The sequence below is a fragment of the Pelodiscus sinensis genome, chromosome 15 (genome assembly GCF_052426305.1).
Source record: "Pelodiscus sinensis isolate ZL-2025 chromosome 15, ASM5242630v1, whole genome shotgun sequence".
Taxonomy (NCBI): domain Eukaryota; kingdom Metazoa; phylum Chordata; order Testudines; family Trionychidae; genus Pelodiscus; species Pelodiscus sinensis.
The window spans coordinates 27,055,596-27,075,754 of NC_143066.1; the positions used below are offsets into that span (position 1 = coordinate 27,055,596).

The 20,159-nt window shown below is 42.6% G+C and overlaps 1 long non-coding RNA gene across 1 annotated transcript in view; it reads right to left on the bottom strand.

Annotated features, from left to right (window-relative positions):
• Window positions 1-4,400: 4,400 nt before the first annotated feature.
• LOC112543752 (uncharacterized) overlaps window positions 4,401-20,159 on the bottom strand; it is a 222,518-nt gene continuing 206,759 nt past the window's right edge. Inside the window, exons 2-4 of the long non-coding RNA XR_003086973.3 lie at window positions 10,522-10,582; window positions 7,468-7,736; window positions 4,401-4,941 (exon numbers count right to left, since the gene is read on the bottom strand). This is a non-coding gene — a long non-coding RNA (uncharacterized LOC112543752). The remainder of the gene's footprint in view (window positions 4,942-7,467; window positions 7,737-10,521; window positions 10,583-20,159) is intronic.

Sequence of the window (20,159 nt, forward strand, 5' to 3'; positions counted from 1 at the left end):
AAATGTTAAACTGTCCCATCACCATTCTACTTAGATAACTGAAGGCTACAAATACAAATATATTTGTTATATATTTATATATATAGGTTACTTGCTTCTTTCCTTCCCAATACTGCTTGTTGTTGTGCTTTCCCTGAGCTCTGCATGTATAAATTATATAACTCAAGAGCCAATGTCTGGAATATCAGTATCAGAATATTGCCAGTCAAACGATGAACGGCTTCTGTTCATTATTACTGCAGTCAGAGGTCTGCTGGTGTGGCAATTAGATGTTGAGCTTTAAATCTGGCATGAGCCCTTCAGAATATAGGCCGGAGGGGTGGAGCGGTGGTTTTGCAGAATTATAGCTACTTTTACATGATGAACCTTGATCCTGCACCCACTCAAGTCAATGTCAAAGCTCCAATTGACTTCAGTGCTACGCTGCTAGGATTTATCTGAGAACCTGTAGGCACGTACAGGTATCAGATATTAGCATGCATTTTTGTTGCAAATCCATGGCTCCACAGCAATGTAAATAGCTTGTTTGGGTGGGGGGGGGGGGAAGCAGGTGGTTTGATTAAGGTGAAAAAAGAAAATAATCCTCTCCCTGCAAAATGACAGCAGCACTGCTCAAGGCAGGTTACTCCAGCCTACAACCCACATAAGGAAATGTATCTTCTGTGCAGTTATCCAGATCTTGCCTTCCTCATACTTATTCCATTGTCTAGCACATCCAGCCTCTAAGGGAAAGGTGTTACACCATAATGAGTGCATGAAAACAGCACTTTTTTCAGGCCCTTGAAACTCAAATTACTTCTTGGATGAGACTTATCCAGTATGTAAAAAGGAAACATTTAAAATGAACAAAATATTTAAAATTATAAGAATGGCCATATTGGGTAAGATCAATGGTCCTAGCCCATCTAGTCCAATTTCCTGTTTTCCAGCAGCGTCCAGCGTCAAATGCTTTAGGCCGAATGAACAGAACGGGAGAATTTATTGAATGATCCACATCCTGTTGTCCAGTCCCAGTTTCTGTCAGTCAGAGGTTTAGGGACATCTAGAGCAGTGTTTCTCAAGTAGTGGTACGAGTACTGTTAGGGGTACTCATGAGAATTCTGGGGGGTACATCAATACAACTGAAATTTGGAGAAAACTGAATTTTTGTGTTAAGTTTTACAGCACTTTATTATTTTTGTACTTTTTACACCCAAAAATTTCATCGCCCGCCCAGCTACAATTATGTTGTTTAAATGGTAGAAAAAAATTGTGTGTCTGAAAACTGTAGGTACTTATAATTTTTTTTGAAAGGGGTACTTATATATTTTTTAAAGGGATACTTTATTTAAAAAGGTTAATAAACACTAATCTAGAGCATAGGGTTATATCCCTGACCATCTTGGTTAATAGCCAGTGATGGGCTAATCCTCCATGAACTCATCTAATTCTTTTTTGAACCCAGTTATACTTTTGGCTTTCACAACATCCCCTGCAACAAATTCCATAGATTGACTGTTGTGTGAAGAAATACTTCTTTATACTTGTGTCAACCCTGATGCTTATTAGTTTCATTGGGTACCCCCTAAAAAAAGAGTGCTAAAAGAGGAAGCTTACCCAGGGATCATGGCAGTCCTGTTGAAATCAGTGGTACTTACTCTCAAAGCAAGGTATTACACAGACTGAGGAAGGGCCTGTGATATCTATGTGCAGGCATCACCAATGTCATAGGAGGTAGAATGTTGCCGAATAAATCACAAAAGGAAAAATTATGTAGCACTTTAAAGACTAACAAGATGGTTTAATAGGTGATGAGCTTTCATGGGCCAGACCCACTTCTTCAGATCATATTCTGGAAGAGAACTGGCATGACCATATATACCAAAGGAATACAATGAAAAAAATGAACACATTATTAAACTGAAAAATCAGATTTAGTACAGAAAGTGGGGTGAGGGGGAGGGAGGGAGGGAACAGCTATTTGAGTCAATAAATGGCTAATCAGGGATGATAAGTGGGTCATGTCAATTCTCTTCCAGAATATGATCTGAGGAAGTGGGTCTGTCCCACGAAAGCTCATCATCTATTAAACCATCTTGTTAGTCTTTAAAGTGCTACATAGTTTTTCCTTTTGTTTTAGCAAGATCAGACTAACACAGCTACCTCTCTATTGCTGAATACATCAAGGAGCTCCTGGTACTGATTTACCTTAAGTCTCTTAGTTCCAGTTCTTAGTAGTTGACTCATGGGCCCAATCAGGCAGATATAAAAATGCACTAAGCTGAGTATATCACTACAAAGCTCTGCCATATTATTCAGCAAAGCCAAGGAAGCTGACAGGACCATGTCCCTTCAAGGGTGCAGCATGCCAGGCCACCTCCAAGGGCAGGCAGGGAGACACGTGGTGGCCCGGGCCTTGTCACTTCCTCATCCCCATTGGAGAGGACGGAGGGAACCATTCCAGCACTTCACAAAGCACAAGGACTGCAATGGTGGCTGCTTGCTGCTTAGGATACGGTTACCAGTGCAGCAGCCACTTCATTGAATCCCACCAGACGGTTGCCCCAGGATCCAGCGATTCAAAAGGGCCACAAGCTCCCATGCTTCATTGCTGCTACTGCATCAGTGGTGGCAGCCAGAGCCTTGGGGCCCTTTAAATTGCCGCCAGAGTGCTGCCGGTGGCCCTGAAGGGCTGGCATGGAGAGGCTATCCCCACACCTCATCCCCTCCGCCCAAGGCCCCAACCCTTACAGGAGCACAGAGCCACCTCCTCCTCCTTGCCCAGGTGCCTGGCAATTTTGTTGGTCCTATTGCATCCCACACATGAGTTTCACTAGCAACCTCAAGGTGCAAAAATAGGGAGTAGATGTTCATAATCTGGTCATTCTCCCCTCCCCCAATGTGCTTGTATATTACCCATTTGTAAAACAGTGACAACAATGCTAGTCTCAGAGACTCACATCACCTCCCTCCTCCCGCCAGGTAATTCCACTGATGTCTGGAAAGCACATTTAGATCCTTGGATGAAAGAACAATTAAAAAAAAAAAACTCTATGGACTATTCTGAGAACAGAAATGGATTTGGGCAGTTCTGAGCTTTATTCTTTTAGCAAAAACAAGAAAGAGGACAACCCCAGTGCCCATTAATACCCAAGCTCTTCTGTCAAAGAACAAGCATACCAAGTATTATTCTGCACATCGTATGCAGCACTACCCTTAGTATTGACGCAACAGCTTTGAGTCTGTCAAAGAAAGCATCTGTTTCATCATAGCCATAACTATTATTTACATTATGGCGATGTTGAGACTTGGGGCCCCAGTTTGTGAGAGGTGCTATACAAATGTGGAAAGACCCTCCATAAACCGAAGAGCTTTCATGCTAAATAGAAAAACCGTGTGAGAAGAAACAGAGGCACAGAAAGTGATGTGATTTGCCTAAAATCACATAGCAATTCGGTGATAGAACTAGGAACAGAATTCAGGTCTCTTTTGGCCCAGTCTAGTGCCTTATTCACCGGCCCATTAGATCTCTGACCTAAACTTGCTCTTATAAGGGGCCCACTGTAGCTCAGGGGTGGGCAATAATTTTTGAGGGGGGACCATTTCAAACATTTTTGAAGTGGTTGCGGGCCACCCTGGAAGGAACAGGGCCTCGGATGGAAGGGGTGGAGCCTCAGATGGAAGGGGTGGAGCCTTTAAATAGCAGGAGTTGAAAGGACTTGTGCCTTCCCCACAACTCCCAGGCATTGCATTAGCTGGAGACGGGAGTTGCGAGACTTTTCACTTCCTGCTATTTAAAGGGCTCGCTGCTCCTGGCCTCACTGGTAGCATGTTGCCTGGGAGCCGGGGACACGCGAGCCCTTTCAACTGTTTCTATTTAAAGGGCTTACACCTTTCCCGGGGCTTTTGCCTGCCAGCCACACGGAAGGTGCAAGTCCTTTAAATAGAAGCAGTTGAAAGGGCTTGCACTGCTCCAGCTCCCAGGTAACATGTTAGGGGACAGGGCCTGGAACAGCCACGTGGACCGGATTAAAGCCTTAGGGTACGTCTAGACTACCGCGTTTTGTCGACGGAAGTTTTGTCGACAGATACTGTCGTCAAAACTTCCGTCAACAAAGAGCGTCCAGACACATTGAGTTCTGTCGACAAAGCAAGCTGCTTTGTCGACAGAACTCCGTAGTCTGGACGCAATGTTACAGGCAATAACACCTTCTGTCGACAGAAGGTGTTATGCCTCGTAAAATGAGGTATACCAGCGTCGACAAAACTGCTGAGTTCTGTCGACGTTATGTCGACAGAACTCAGCGGTAGTGTAGACGCTGGTATAGTTTTGTCGACAAAAGTCCACTTTTGTCGACAAAACTAGGTAGTCTAGACACACCCTTAGGCGGGCTGGATCTGGCCCCCTGCTGTAACTCCTTTGAAATCAATGGCAAAACTCTTCTGGATTCCAGTGAGCACACAAAGTTTAGTCCTGCAAAGTAAATTCTTTATTGCATATAAGCACACCTATAGCACTGAAATTGCAGTGTATGCTATAGTCTCCTAAGTCCACGTCAACTATTGGGACTTCAGTAGCCCACAGACCCACAATGCCTGGGGACAGAGAGCAGTTTCAGGTTAGTGCACATCACAGAATGTTCCGGATTGTCCTCATGTTCTGTGTAGTAGTCAGACAGCAGGCCTTCTGACACCCATTCATAGCACAGTAGATCACTTCTTTTTTGTATGACCTCAAGCATGGTGCCGTACAGATTTGCCACAACACCAGGTAAACAACCATTGTCTGCCTTAATGGTATGCCAGTGTCTTCGGCCTTCTGAACACCCAGAGAACGGTGATAAAATGCTGTTTGCTGGGTTTTTTTTTAAAACACAATGGATTTTCTATCATTCTCTGTTCAAATACTGAAATCAAGCCAGTCATGTCCAGGTTTGCAAGTCTCCTCCCCTTTTCATAAACCTGTCAGAGAAAAGTGTGCACCAAACATTAGTGGCCATGACTGAAAGAATCATAGTTACACCATTATTTCAATGTCCATCAGCCAATCACATGATTGCCCCACTTGGGCCTTTTAATTTATGGAAATCTCGTTAGTAATGACTCAATGTGTAATGTACATATGAGAAAGTTGAAGCCTCAACTTATAAAAAAAATATTCTCAGTGCCATTCTCTTCATGCTTCATTAATAAAGAACAAAATGCCTCTAGACTTTCTATAACATATGCACTGAGTGATTTCAAACCAGCCTGAAATTCCTCTCAAATGAGGGTTATAATGTACTTCAGCAATAAAAATGCATTTTTTATTGCTTAGCTTGTAAAGTTGTTACCATGTTTCACTAGCACAAAATTATTTGTCATTTTTGCAAAGCATAGCTTGTTACTTTGATGGTTTTTAGGAATTTTCTGTTTTAATTTTCTAGTCATGTATAAATGTATTCCACTCTAGGATTATGAGCTTGGAGAATTAAAGCTGGGGAAGAGGAGTCTTACATTTGCTATATGAAAGCAATTTTTTTTACCCAGTTAAAAGGAAATTAGAGATGTGGAGAGGAAAAATGACCTACTGTTCTGAGACACATTAAATTTGGATGCATTGTCCTTTCATATGCAATACCTCTATTACTAATGCTTATCTTGGTCAGATCACAAGACTGGTGAATGGACCTGGAGAAAAGGGATCTTCAGGTGATAAAATGTTTCTCAACATTTGCTTACCATCATGATTTAGGTCTGCACGATTTCCTTCCAAATCAACGGTGCTTTCAGCTCCCTCCTGTGATGAATGTACATGACTCTCACGTTTGCATTCTTCATGAGTCCTACTGTCCCAGGAAGTCTTTAAGGGTATGTCTACACTACCCTCCTAGTTCGAACTAGGAGGGTAATGTAGGCATACCGCACTTGCAAATGAAGCCCGGGATTTGAATTTCCCGGGCTTCATTTGCATAAGCAGGGAGCTGCCATTTTTAAAACCCCGCTGGTTTGAACCCCGTGCAGCGCGGCTCGAACTAGGTAGTTTGGAATAGGACTCCTAGTCATGAGAGCTGCAGTTTGCAGCCACTGCATCACATGGGCTTACAAAGTAGAAGCAAAAGAGCAAGAGGTCCAGTCTGTTGCCTACAACCAAAATGTCCAGCTGCACCATGCAGATCTGTGTAGGACAGAGGTTCTTTCATGGTAAAAGATCTGCTTCGATGTTCTACACTGCATCTTCTCTAAAGTCTGCCCTTCACTTTTTTCATTACAGCAGATGTAACAGTGAGTCTCTTCCCCCCTCTCCTGGCTCCTCTAGCTCTTCAGCACTGACAGATCAGAAGGTGAAAAAACGGTTCTCAGAATGACATGTTTCATGAGCAAATGCGATCCGCCCGCACTGACAGGGCGCAATTAAATGCATGGAGGAGAACGACACAGCAGGTGCCACGAACAAAGCATGAGGAGAGGACAGTGTGCAGGGAACATGAATCCAAGACCCAGGATGAGATTTTGAGGCTTGTGGGGCAGCAAATTGAGCTGCTGAGGCACCAGGTAGAGGCACAGAGTCCCCCTGCACCATACGCGGAACCATCTGCCCTCCTCACCAGGTTCCATTGCCTCCCTTCTCAGGAGTCCTAGAATGAGGAGGGCAGGGGAAAGAGGGGGTCAAGAGCAACCTTGCACTCATGTCCCAGGGATGTCTCGTGGAACAGAAGGCTGCCATTCCCACCGTTGTGGTTGCTGAATAGGGGGATCTTAGGAAAAGCCCCTTGTACCCTCCACCCCTCCGTGCTCACACCCCAACCTCCTTTTCTGTCTCTGCTCCCTGCATTTCCTAAATAAAAACACATGATTTCTGAACAAGAGGATCTTTATTGTTGTGTCATACATGGAGGGAGGGGGCCTACAAGCCAGTACATTTAATGCAGGGATCACTTTGTTAAGAGCAACATACATGGCTGTCATATTACTGTCTGGTCATTCACAAAGCCTCTCTGATTTGCAGTGCCTCATCTATTGCCCCACCACAGATAGGGAACCCCATCATGGCAAAGTTACCCACCATGTCCTGCATGTTTCCCGGAGTCGCCATCCTTCCTAGCAGCAGGGTATTGATTGCCCTGGCTACTTGGGTCACAGCAGGTCCCAATATAGATTTACTCATTCCAAATTGATTCCCAGCTGACTGGTAATTGTCTGGTATTGCAAGCTTCTGCAGAGCTATTGCCACTCTCTTCTGAACTGACAGAGCAGGTCTCATTCTAGTATTGCAGTGTTTCAGGGTGAGGGAAAGCAACTTAAATCTGAGCTAAATTCATGGCTTATCTATGCTGGGAAGCTAATTTGGATAGCTGTGAATTTGAAGTGGAACTCCTGATTAATGGCCTGTATGGTTGCTCTTATTCTGGAGTAAGATTCTTTTTTTTTTTTAAATTAGCTTAATCCCTTCCATGAAAGAAGCCTTACGCATGCAAAGGTTTTGCTCACTGTCCCATAGTTACATACCTATGAGGTCCCACCAGTCTGTGCTTGTCTCACAGGACCAGAATCAGCATTCCATTGCATCAACCAGACCGACTGCTGCAAGCATATGCCAATTGCTTCACACAGTAGTTTCATGCACGTCTGTGTATGTGGCCTCCTCACATTCTTCCTCACTCTGGCAGTTCCTGGCTAGGCTCTGGACTTAACACAGCGTAATGCATGAGGTGTTAGCAATACTTGTCCCAGCAGGTTGAAGCAGAATGAGTTTCATGCTTGTCTTGCTATGGCATCTGCACAGATAACCAGGGGAAAAAAGACATGAAAAAATTATTTTCTATTGCTTTCAAGTGGGGGGAAAGGGGAGCAGATAAGTGCATTACGGGATACTGACAACATGCACCCAGAACCACCCGCTGGAATGTTTTTGTCCCATCAGGCATTGAAAGCCTAATCCAGATGCAAAGGAACAGCAGGAACTGTGGGACAGCTACCCACAGTGCATTGCTGTCCGAGTCACAGACACCCATCGTAATGGGGATGCACTCCATCGACCTCATGCATGCAATGAGGACATTCACCTTTGACTTTACAAAATCAGATGCTAAAAATCAACCTTAATACATTCGACCTAATCTCATAGTATAGACATACCCTGATATGTGAATTTTAAAAATAACCTATAGGCCCCAGTTCAGCAAGCATTTAAGAACATGCTTCACTTTCATGAAATCAGGAGCCATTCGGATTGTGTCCATACTTAAAGTTCAGCATGAGCTGGGATAGAAAAAATGTCCATCTACCGTTTTTCAATGAAAAATTAGATTTTTAAGTAAACAAAATTTTCATGGAAATTTGTATGCTCTTCTTGACAATTTTTTATTTTTCACCAATTTTTTTGAAATTTTGACAGTTTTAGGCACAATTTTTAGGATTTTGGAAGTTTGGGGGTTTCAAAATTCTCATTTTTTCAAGTAAAAGTCTGACTTCTACAGAACGCCCTCCCCCCTGCAAAAAAATGTCTTATCATATCTAATGAGAGCATTGAATATCTCCTATTACTGTCTGTGGAATTACACCACAGAAATCTTAACTACCAGGATTTATCAGCACCCATAATTTATATAGAAGAAGAAAGTGAACATTTGATATTAGTCCATTTGTACATTTTTTTTGTATATTGTTAGGTATTTATTGCTGGATCATGACCAGAACTTGCTATCTGATATTCATTGAATTTGATAAGTAAATGTGAGTTAACTTAAATTTTTTATGGTAGGATATTTTGCTGTATTCAGCCAATGAAACAAAGACTTCCTGGAGCGAGAATGTTATTAAAATGCTAATAGAGCTTATTCTAAAAAAGATGTTTGCTCAGACCTCAGCCGAGAATGTATCCATTTTGCAAAGTTTTAATGTGTATATTTTTTAACTTAAAAGGTTTCTCCTTTTCAGAGGATCTAAAGAATCCTTTGAAATGGGCCAATATCATTTGATATGCCCCATGCAAATTAAAACAGAGAACTGTTATACAGTTAGAAAGGATAATGAACTTAATTAAATATGTTACAATAGAGATGCAATTGTAAGTATGGGCTATGTATGCGTAATGAGATAAGACATTGAACCTTGAGAAAGATGCCAGAAATGATACAGGCATTGAACTGTTAGTAAGAAAATAATAGACCTTGTGCCATGCAAGGTTTTTAATAGATTTTAACCTAAAGGTCTTTTCTAAGTAATTAAGGGCTAGTCTACACAGGAAGTTATTTCTGATTAACTATTCCCAATCCACTCTGGAAGGGAGTAAGCTCATTCAGAGGGGAAAAAAAGACTCTTACTCCAGAATAAGAGCATCCATACAGGCCATTAATGAGGAGTTCCACTCCAAATTCACACCCATCCAAATTAGCTTCCCAGCATAGATAAGCCATGAATTTAGCTCAGAGTTAGACTTTCCTACACAGTATTTTCTGAACATCTACTGAAATGATTTCAGCTTCCCCAACAATCACAGATCTGGAGGGTTGCTGAGGAATTATCTCAACCCCCATGTACTATCATGGCAGAAAATGACTAATATGCTTATGTTAAAAAGCGTAAGTACAAAACATACTATTTGTTCATAACTGCTTAATTAGTGACATTCAACTCAATTTCTATACTCTGGGTTCAAATCTTAGCACCTGCTAAGGCAATGGAAAGCAACTGGATATCTATCTGCCGTGGGGGAAGGAAGAGCTGCTAGGGTAGAGAAGGAAGAGCTCTATGACAGGTGAAATACACATGCTGGGTGTCATTGCTGGCTGCAGCCAGCATATCATACAGTATTGGGGTATGTCTAGACTACATGGCTCTGTCGCCAGAGCCATGTAGATTAGTTTACTAGACATACCCAAATGAAGCGGCAATTTAAATAATCGCCGCTTCATTTAAATTTAAATGGCTGCCGCGCTGAGCCGATCAGCTGTTTGTCGGCTCAGCACGCTAGTCCGGACACTCTGTGGTCAACATCAAAGGCATCTGTCAACCGCCCCGGTAAACCTCATCCCACGAGGCAAAACGGAGCGGTCGACAAATGCCTTTGATGTCGACCACGGAGCGTCCTGAATAGTGTGCTGAGCCAACAAACAGCTGATCAGCTCAGCGCGGCAGCCATTTGAATTTAAATGAAGCGGCGATTATTTAAATCGCTGCTTCATTTGGGTATGTCTAGTAAACTAATCTACATGGCTCTGGCAACAGAGCCATGTAGTCTAGACATACCCTTGGAATGTTGATGCTGCTAGAGATCAGGGGTGCAGAAATGTGGTTCAAGTTGTCACTCTTCCACCCCGCATTAGCTGCAGAGTATAAACAAGGAAATGCAGCTCATAATTTCAAAGCAGCTGAGATATGACCCCCTGAGGCCCCAATGTTTGCATTCTACATAAATATATTGGATATAAAGATTAGCATCACTTTCAAGAAACCAATGCAGACCTTTAAGAGTCATTTCAAGAAGAGTCAAAAAAAAGAAATCCCATTTATAGGACTCAGTTCTATGCCTGGCAAAATCAAAAGCAAAACTCCACTAACCTCTGTGGTGCAGCATGGGAACCTAAACTCACCACTCCATGAAGGAGAACTGAAGATTTGTCTGTCAAAGGAAGATGAGAATCAAGAGAGCTGTATTAATAGAGGTCAACTTTGATGGACAATTGTAACCTCACAGAATCTTGATTAAGCAAATAGGCACCGTTGTTTGGCGCTGAAATCACTGTTTAAACATCCCTCAGTTACTGTATTTGTATGTCATAGGGTAGAAAAAAAGGCACATGTTGAAAGAAACTAAAGTATCCCTGTGGAGGTCCCTCCCATTCTGCATGCTGAGTAAACCCAGTGACAAGGTGATCTGGGTTGAATCTGAAGGGGCACTGGCAGAACACGATTCAAAACCTTGTATTCAGAAACAAATTCTTCACACATGGCCATATTCTGGCATCCTAAAGGTACATCTACACTGCAACACTATTTCAAAGTGACTAGTGCTATTCTGAAATAACTTAGACTATGTCTAGACTGCAGGCTTCTTTCAGAAGAACCTTTTTTCAGAAGAGATCTTCCGAAAAAACTTCTTCCAAAAGAGAGCATCCACACTGCCAAAGTGTATTGAAAAAACTATCTGCTTTTTTGAATAATAGCATCCACACTGAATGGATGCTCTCTCACATTTAAGCTGTGATTACTATGGATGGAGTGGCCACCAGGGCACTTGTGCTTTTACCTCTTTCCTCTTCTTTAGAAAGAACTCCCTCTTCCCCGTCCACACATGCCTTTTTCCGAAAGAGCTGTTTCGGAAAAAGGCTACTTCCTCGTAGAAAGAGGATTACCAATGCCAGAAAATCCCCTCTGTACTTTCAATTTACTTTCAGAAGAACGTGATTGCTGTGTGGATGTAACTCAGGTTTTCTTGAAAAAACAGCCGTTTTTCCGACAAAACTCTGTAGTGTAGACCTATCCTTGGTCTGCGTCTACACAGCAGGCAGTTATTTCAAAATAGTATCAAAATATTGTCAAGCTGGAGGACTTCTTACTCTGACTCCTGTAACCCTCATTGTATGAGGAATAAGGGAAGTTTGAGGAAGAATGCTCCACTTCAAAATAAGTGCTGTGTAGACACTCCCTATTTTAAAATAAGCTATTTCAAAATAAGATATGCAATTGACATAGCTCAATTTGCATAGCTTATTTCAGGTTAAGTCCTGCTGTGTAGACGCACCCTTACAGTCCCATTCAACCTGAGTAAAAGGATCAGAATTTAGCCCATAGTAGTATGTATACACCATGACTAAGATTTTCCAAGACTTAAGTTCCAAATCCCACCAGAATCTAGTGGATGTTTTTCCCCTAATTCCTTTAGGCTGGTTTGAAAATCCCACCCTGCATCTTGGAACACACATCATAATTTTGCATTCATCTAGCTATTTTCATGTGTTTCACATAGAATTTAATCTTGCGAATCTTTGCATGGGGCTCAAAAGTTACTTGCATTCTAACACGGCTGAGTGAAATTCATCTTTGCTAATGGACCAGTAAAGATTCAATACAGGAGTAAAGTAGTGAAATTATCTAGCACATGGCGGTTGTGCTCTCCTGAAATACAATCAGTCTGGATTCTGCTCACTAATGAATAAAGGAATTACTTGTAGAAAAGCCTACTGCACCATGGATGCTTAAATCAAAAACATGTAAGCGGGTCGTGGATTTATTCTGCATCTCATGAAAGCACTAATCTTAACCATATTGTTGGATTCTAACAAAGTTCTTTTCAGAAAAAGCAAATTGTCCAAAATCAGCAAGCTCTGAATGTAACAAATCACAGATATGCCAAAGCTTGACGAAGGAAGAAACAGTTTACTTCATTTATTTTGGAAAAAAAAAAAGATGTGGAGATCTAGAATGTGTCTGCCTGAAAAATTACCTGAGAGCAAACTGGGCTGTGACCCTGCTACGCACTGTTTGCACCTTGCTGACCCATATTAACTGGACTAGCTCAATGCACAAAATTGAACTGTTAATGCTCATCAGAAGGGTCCACAGGGATAGTAAGATTGCAACAGGCTAATGAGGGGTAGATTCATACCTTAGCTTGCCACAGTCTATTTGTTCAGATAGGTAAACACAAAGCCAGAAATTTTCAAACTGTGGAGTGTATCTCACTGAGGGCAGGGAGGCAGAAGAATATTCTGGGGATAGCAGCAATGCCAGGTAGTTCAGGCTAGCCCTGAGTCATCTCCACCACCTGACTCACCTCAGCAGGCCACCCATTGTGTGGGTCAGTGTTGATATCGATTGTAGTCATACCAATTTATACTCCCAGCAGCCTTCCTGCACAGTCCTGGCCCCCTCCCCAGAGACGGTTGCATGTGCCTTCCCCCACCTTGAATGCAAGGGGAGAACGGTAGATATTGTGCCTATTTTTATCTGTCTTGGGGGACACAACCAAAAATTATAACTCAAAAGAGTGGCTTACCTCAAAAAGTTTGAAAATCCCTGCATTAAGTGACAGATGAACTAATTTAAGCTTCCTCCCGCACAACGTTGTAACTAGATATTTTTGCACCCAGGGCAAAATATTAATTATGCATCCCCTCTGCTTAGTTTAGCACATATCGTGCTCTTTACTTTTGCAGCTTATTATTTTTACTTACTGCATCTTTGTGCCCCTAATTATGATGTTCCTGGAGTGAGTGCCCTTCTTGTTCCACCCTTGTTATGGCCCTGCTCCCTCATTTCAAACCATTTCTAGAATCAACCCCTAATCACATATTTTGAATGTTCTGAATGTCATTAATTCTCTTTCCTTTACAATTTTTTCCACTGAAAATTATACCAAAAAAAAAAAAAAATTAGCTATTGTGGTGTCAGGTCAGATTTCACAGATGTATTCAAATCAAAACCTACACATAGAGCAGTACAGTCAGTCCCCTCCCCAAGAAGTCTCTGAAGTTTAGAATGTCACCTCCACAATATCCATATAAACTAATTGTGACAGGTCAGGACCTCTGGGATGTAACCTGAGGTGCTTAGATACCACTAAGCCCTCCTTCTCTGACAGCCTGGACCCCCTGTTACCTGGTTTTACTAAGCCAGGTTCTCCAGCCTCTTCTAACAAAACCCACAGGTAAGTGCACATATTACCTCTGGAAAGACTCATTTTAGGATTTACTCCAGCACCCCAATGTTCATCCCCCTCCTTGGGGTACACACCCAAAATTAAATGAAGTTTGCCTCCTTCCTCAAAGTGAAGGAAGGTATGCACCACTTCTTACTCCATCCAGTCAGAATTTGCATAAACAGGGCTGTAAAGAAGAAAAGTTAATTACTGAGAGGTTGAAGGTAGTTTATAAGTGGTTATAAGTGGTAACCGAGGGTATGTCTAGAATAATGTCTCCATCGACGGAGCCATGTAGATGAGTTTACTAGACATAGGAAAATGAAGCAGCGATTTAAATAATTGCCATTTCATTTACATCAAAATGGCCACCGTGCTGTTTGATGGCACAGTGGGTCAATCTGGACACGCCGCGGTCAACAAAGGAAGTCTTTGTCGACTGCTCTAGTAAACCTGATTTCATGAGGCATACTGGAGCAGTCGACAAAGGCTTCCCTTGTCGACCACGGTGCGTCCAGATTACCCTGCTGTGCCACCAAACAGCTGATCGGCACAGCGCGGTGGCCATTTTGATGTAAATGAAATGGCAATTATTTAAATCGCCGCTTCATTTTCCTATGTCTAGTAAACTCATCTACATGGCTCCGTCGATGGAGCCATGTAGTCTAGACATACCCCAACAACAGAACAAAGAAAGTCACTGCAGTAAATAAAGAAAACATGCTTATTATCCTTAGTACATTACAGAAATGGGCCACAGCTAATATTTCTCACCCTAAATATTGTTCTAGGAATATTCTTTGATAAGCCAAAATAATTGTTCCATCCTGGGAGAGCTGCTCTTCCCTCCCCCAGTTCAGTCTTTTGTTCTCAAGTTTTTTCAAGTATCCATTTGGGGTATGGAGGCAGAGGTGAAAGCCAGCTGAAGGCAATCATTGCTTTCTTCCCCGCCTTCTATAGGATTTCTATAAGGCAAGAAATCTTTGATTCCCGAACCCCCTCATGCAAAAATACAGAATTCAAGATGGGTTCCAGCATTAGGTGACAAAGTCATGTGTTTGTGTAGAGCCCCTGTATAGCCATTCTTCACAGGCTGTCCCACATGCTCACAGGAAGACTAAACTCTTTTACAGTTGTCTTTTGCTAATGGGCCATCAGTGCTGGCTTTTTCATCATAGTCCCTGAAGCAATGGGTGTAACCCAAAGCAGCAAATGTATCATACAGATACACAGGTCAATATTCTTAACTTCCTCTACAAAAATTATACATGCATACAACCAGGATGATCCAGCGGGGTCAACAGCCTCACCAGGCTCCCAGGCAAGGCGGAGGACAGGAGGGAGGGCTGCTCTGTACCCCAGAAGGGGTGGAGCTGGGGATAGGCTGCCTTCAGTGCTGCCTGGAGCGTGCCCCATGGCCCTCCAGCAGTGATTTAAAGGAACTGTAATGGTACTGTAGTTCTGAATACAGGGCGACTCTGAGAATTAAAAAAAAAAATCATTCAGGACATGACAAGTCAGATTAAAAACCAAATCACCATAACATTCATCTATGTTCATCATGTTACTCGGAGTTAATGATGAAACCTCAGATGAGAAGATTGCCTGGCACTTTGCCCAGTGTGGTTTATAGCATTTTTTGCAAATACTCTGTATGGGGGGGTGCATTGGCAAGCTTACAAACTATTTAAAGGGATATTACTAGATCCTATAAACTACACCTTTCAGGTAATGAAATCCATTTATAGTCACTCTGGGTTATTGGAAGATGAGTACTTTGAATGTAGGGGACAGGATTAGACTCAGGTCCCTTCCAGTCCTGCTCTTCTTTGATGGTATAACAATATAAGGACGTACCTGCTATAGGGAAATGTACAACTTGGAAAAATAGCAAATGTGCAAAATGTAATGACCTAGAATTATTTTTAATCTACTAATTCCAGCCATCCTAATGTTCTAACAATCTCGACTGTTAAAATTCCACAGTATTGTGTTGACCGTAACCAGGTCCACTGACAGGCAGAAGCATGGGGGGCAGTTGCCCCAGGGCCCAACGATTCAAAAGGACCTATAGATCCCAGCCTCCACCACCATTACCAGAAGCAGCAGTGAGTGGAACCATAGGTCCTTTAAATTGCCACCAGAGCACTGCACAGCACACTCTTGGTGGAGCTGAGGACCAGCTGCTTCCAGCCTCTCCCCTTCTATCCAATGCCTTGCCCCTTCTAGGAGCATGGAGCCACCTCCACCCCATACCTTGCATAGGGTCCTGGCAAGTATATTGGCCTCCTTGACCATTTGTTATTGTACTGGCATTAATTATTCTAATGGCTGTAAGTGCATGCCCATATCAGGGACATGATTTTTATTTTCTTTCATATTATCTGTTTAATAATAATGAATAATAATAAGCAAGACACTAAATAACAGTTGCACCCTATTAAATAGAAGAGTGGTGATAGAAAACCTGGCATTTCTTTCAGTTTGGTAAACTATTTAAGAAAAGAGTCAATAATTGTGTTCCCTAATATATCAGCACTGTCCGTCCTGTATGCACAGCAAATGAGAAGATGCCTTTCCTTATCCTTTCTAGGCTTTTTGAAATATGGAGAATTGTAGAAATGAACTGCTGCTGCTTAAAGAAAATGTGAAAAACTATTTGGATCAATTAGCATGGTGGTTGTGAGTTAAATATGCAGAAGAGAACGCGTAGTCAATGGCAGTTATAGCTGACGTAAATAACAAAAGGTTAAAGATTTGCAATCTTTTTGAACACTGACGGGTGGATTATTGAGTCACATAACAGATGGCACAGGAAAAGAGAAAACCTGTACCTGCTAAAACAGGACATGATCAATGCAGAGCTGACAACAGAAAAATAAGAGAGGGCTTTTCAAATATAATGTACCCTATTAATTGCATAAAAGACTAGAGCTGGGTGAAATTTTTCAACCAAAAAATTTTAAATGGTCAATATTCACTGAAGTATTCCTTGAAAGCACAACAATTTTGCTGAATTATTTTGGTTATAAATAAATAAAATTCTGAAAATGAAATATTTTTTTACATTTAATTTTTAAAATGATCAAAGTCTAAAGGAAACATTTAGTTCCAGGTCAAACAAAACTTTCAAGTTCAATTGAAATAATGTCTGTTTATCACTTTACTATTTTCCAAATGTTTTGAGTAGTTTCATTTTTTTTGTTTGACTTACCTCAAGTGATTTTTTTCTGACTTGCTAGAGAACCCAAAAATCCATAATTCACCTAGCTCAAAGGGAACCCAGTTAATTCAAATATTTTCTGATGGCAGCAAAGCCTGTTTTGTGCCTAAAAGATCTTGGGGGTGGGATACAGACCCTTTCAGGGGATGCTAAAGTTATAAGTAGTATAAACCTACTATCTCATTACTGGGTCTGGTGATAACCCACAGGTCAGCCTCCAGATGGCAGAGGATTGATAACCTCCAGAGAACAGGAATGGGATGTATAACCTGATGTCCCACAGGATCAGGGCCAGGAAGGAGAAAAAAGCTGTGTGAGTGGTGCAATAAGATGGAGTTGGCTATGGAGGGTAGACCAGAGAGCAGGGCACTGGGATGTTAAACCTGAGAGCCAGACAGAGTGGCACACTTTTGCTGGCAGTGAGATCTTGTGGTGACTGCAGCAGAACGAGAAAGAACCACAGAACGTAGATGGGTCAGAAGGGTTCCAACAAGACTTTTATTTCCCTGGTAGTGGACTGCTCCCAGGGGCTGAGTTGGGGTTGTGTGGAATGAGACAAGGTGGGTGAGCTAATAGCTCTTATTGGATTGATGTCTGTTGGTGAGAGAGACAAACCTTTGAGCTGCCACAGAACTGCTCTTCACATGCTGGCTACCACCGATCAGGACAGGACAAGCGTAGCACAGAATTCACTGAGCCGATTGCATTATATTGGACTGTGGTCATACATCCCATACCCGAGTAGTAGTCAAAAGGCCACCATTACTTCCCTCTGATTATGTTTGGTGGGTGAAATGAATCCAAGATCAGAGGGCTCTTCCAAAGCATTCCCAGGTCTTGCAGCAGCAGGATGTAAGGTGTGGCAGGGGTGGGGGTGAAGGGAGGAGGCCCAGGCGTGCTCTGAAGCTGCGTCCTACATAACAGGATTCTGTGCTGGCCTCTGGTAAGGTGGTACAGAGGCAGGGACCACAGGCTCTGTGGTTATGGAGCTCCACTGCGAGAGCATGTCTACACTGCAGAGTTTTTCTGGAAAACGGCTGTTTTTCCAGAAAAACAATACTTATGTCCACACTGCTACTGAGTTCTTTCAACAGAAAGTTGAAAGAACAGTGGGTTTTTTTGGGTGGTGGTTAAACCTCATTCTTCAAGGAAGAAGCTTTTTTTGGAAAAAGGAATTTGTGGACACAGAAGAGAGTGTTTCTTTGAAAGAAGAGGCCTCCAGGAAAAAGCACAGGTCCCCTGGTGGCCACTCCATCCACAGTAATCACAACTGAAATGCGAGAAAACATCCAAGCAATGTGGACACTATCTTTCGAAAAAGCACGTCACTTTTTCCTTACACTTTTGCTATGCACAAATCTCTTCCAGAAAAGCTTCTTCTGAAAGAAGCCTGCAGTCTACACGTAGCCCCACAGTGCTTTTTGTCAATTCTGCAAAGGATTTATCCCATACTTGCCTCTCATGCTTCCCTCTTTTGCCCACAGCATCATCACCCCTTTGCTGGGAGATTGGCCTGATACTCAGAGAAGTGGGTTGGCAGAAGCCTACAGGCTGTTGGGTCCCAGTTCTCTCTCTCTTGGCTTTACTGTGAACCCAAACTAGGAAGAAGACTGCCTAAAAATCAGCAGCCTTCAAATGCATATTTCTTCACTGGTTTCAACACTGTGAGTAGCATGGAATAAATATGGTCATTATTCCAGCCCATACACTAGCCCTGGTGGGTCTCAACCGTCATCATATTCCCCACCTTCCCACACTTATTTTGGATAACTGATTTTCATCTACTGAAAAAGAATTGCAGCTTCAGGATGTGTAGCATGGGAAGGATTTCTCCTTTACACCTTCTTTCATTGCGGACGCTATCTGGTCCACAGTTTCAGCAGATTCAACAATACTGAGCACATCTATTCTATCCAGCAGAGGTTCTTATGCTGCCTCATTTTCAGCAGATTTGAGCACCTTCCAGTAGTAACACCAAGCACTATGATTAATGTTTTTCAGGTGTGGTTCATTCTCTCTCTTTCTCTGCCGAGGGGCAGAACTATGCATGAATAAAGGAAGGATTTGTTAACTGATCAATGCTGATAACCTCTGTATGTGTGATAGGTATTGCAAAGTATTATAATTCTTATCTCATAAAATGAGAGAAAGGTTCAGTGGGTTGCTCTAATCCCCACAACAGATCAATGATGTTGCTGAGATGAGGAATCTCCGATGCCAGAGCATAGAAATGGCACAATAGGTCAGAACAATGGTCTCTCCAACTCAGTAAGCTGTTTTTGGACAGTGACCAATGCCAGGTGCTTCAGAGGGAATGACCAGAACAGGCAATCCTGGAGTGATACCTCCCATCATCCATTCCTGGCTTCTAGAAATCAGTGGCTTAATCGAAACTACCTCTGGTAAGTTCTGTGTAGCATAAGTGTGTTCAGTATTTTGACTAGAGGAACTAAAAATCTACAGAAGAGAAGAGTGAGGGGGTATTTGATAGCAGCCTTTAACCGTCTGAAGATGGGGTCCCAAAGGGATTGGGGAGAGGCTGTTCTGTGTAGTGACAGATGATAGAACAAGGAGCAATGGTCTCAAGTTGCAGTGGGGGAGGTTTAGGTTGGATATTAGGAAAATCTATTTTAATAGGAGGGTGGTGAAGCACTGGAATGGGTTACCTAGGGAGGTGGTGGAGTGTCTATCCCTAAAGGTTTTTAAGTCCCGGCTTAACAAAGCTCTGGCTGGGATGATTTAGTTGGGATTGATCCTGCTTTGGGTAGGGGCTCAAACTTGATGACCTGTTGCGGTCTCTTCCAACCCTATGATTCTATGATTTAATGAAAACAAAGCCCAGTGATTTCAACAGAATGAATCTTGAAGGGTATGTCTACACTACCCTCCTAGTTCGCACTAGCGGGGTAATGTAGGCATACCGCACTTGCAAATGAAGCCCGGGATTTGAATTTCCCGGGCTTCATTTGCATAAGCGGGGCTCCGCCATTTTTAAATCCCCGCTCGTTCGAACCCTGTGCCGCGCGGCTACACGCGGCACGAACTAGGTAGTTCGAACTAGGCTTCCTAGTTCGAACTACCGTTACTCCTCGTGGAATGAGGAAATTCAAATCCCGGGCTTCATTTGCAAGTGCGGTATGCCTACATTACCCCGCTAGTTCGAACTAGCGGGGTAGTGTAGACATACCCGAACATACCCAGGCGACTCACTACACTGCCACACCTCCTACTGAATGGCACAACAATGTTCCTAGATGGGACAATGGGTAATCTCATAGGCTATAACAGGATCGAGTGGGAGTAACATGTTTCAGCAGACCAAACCAGCTGAGATTA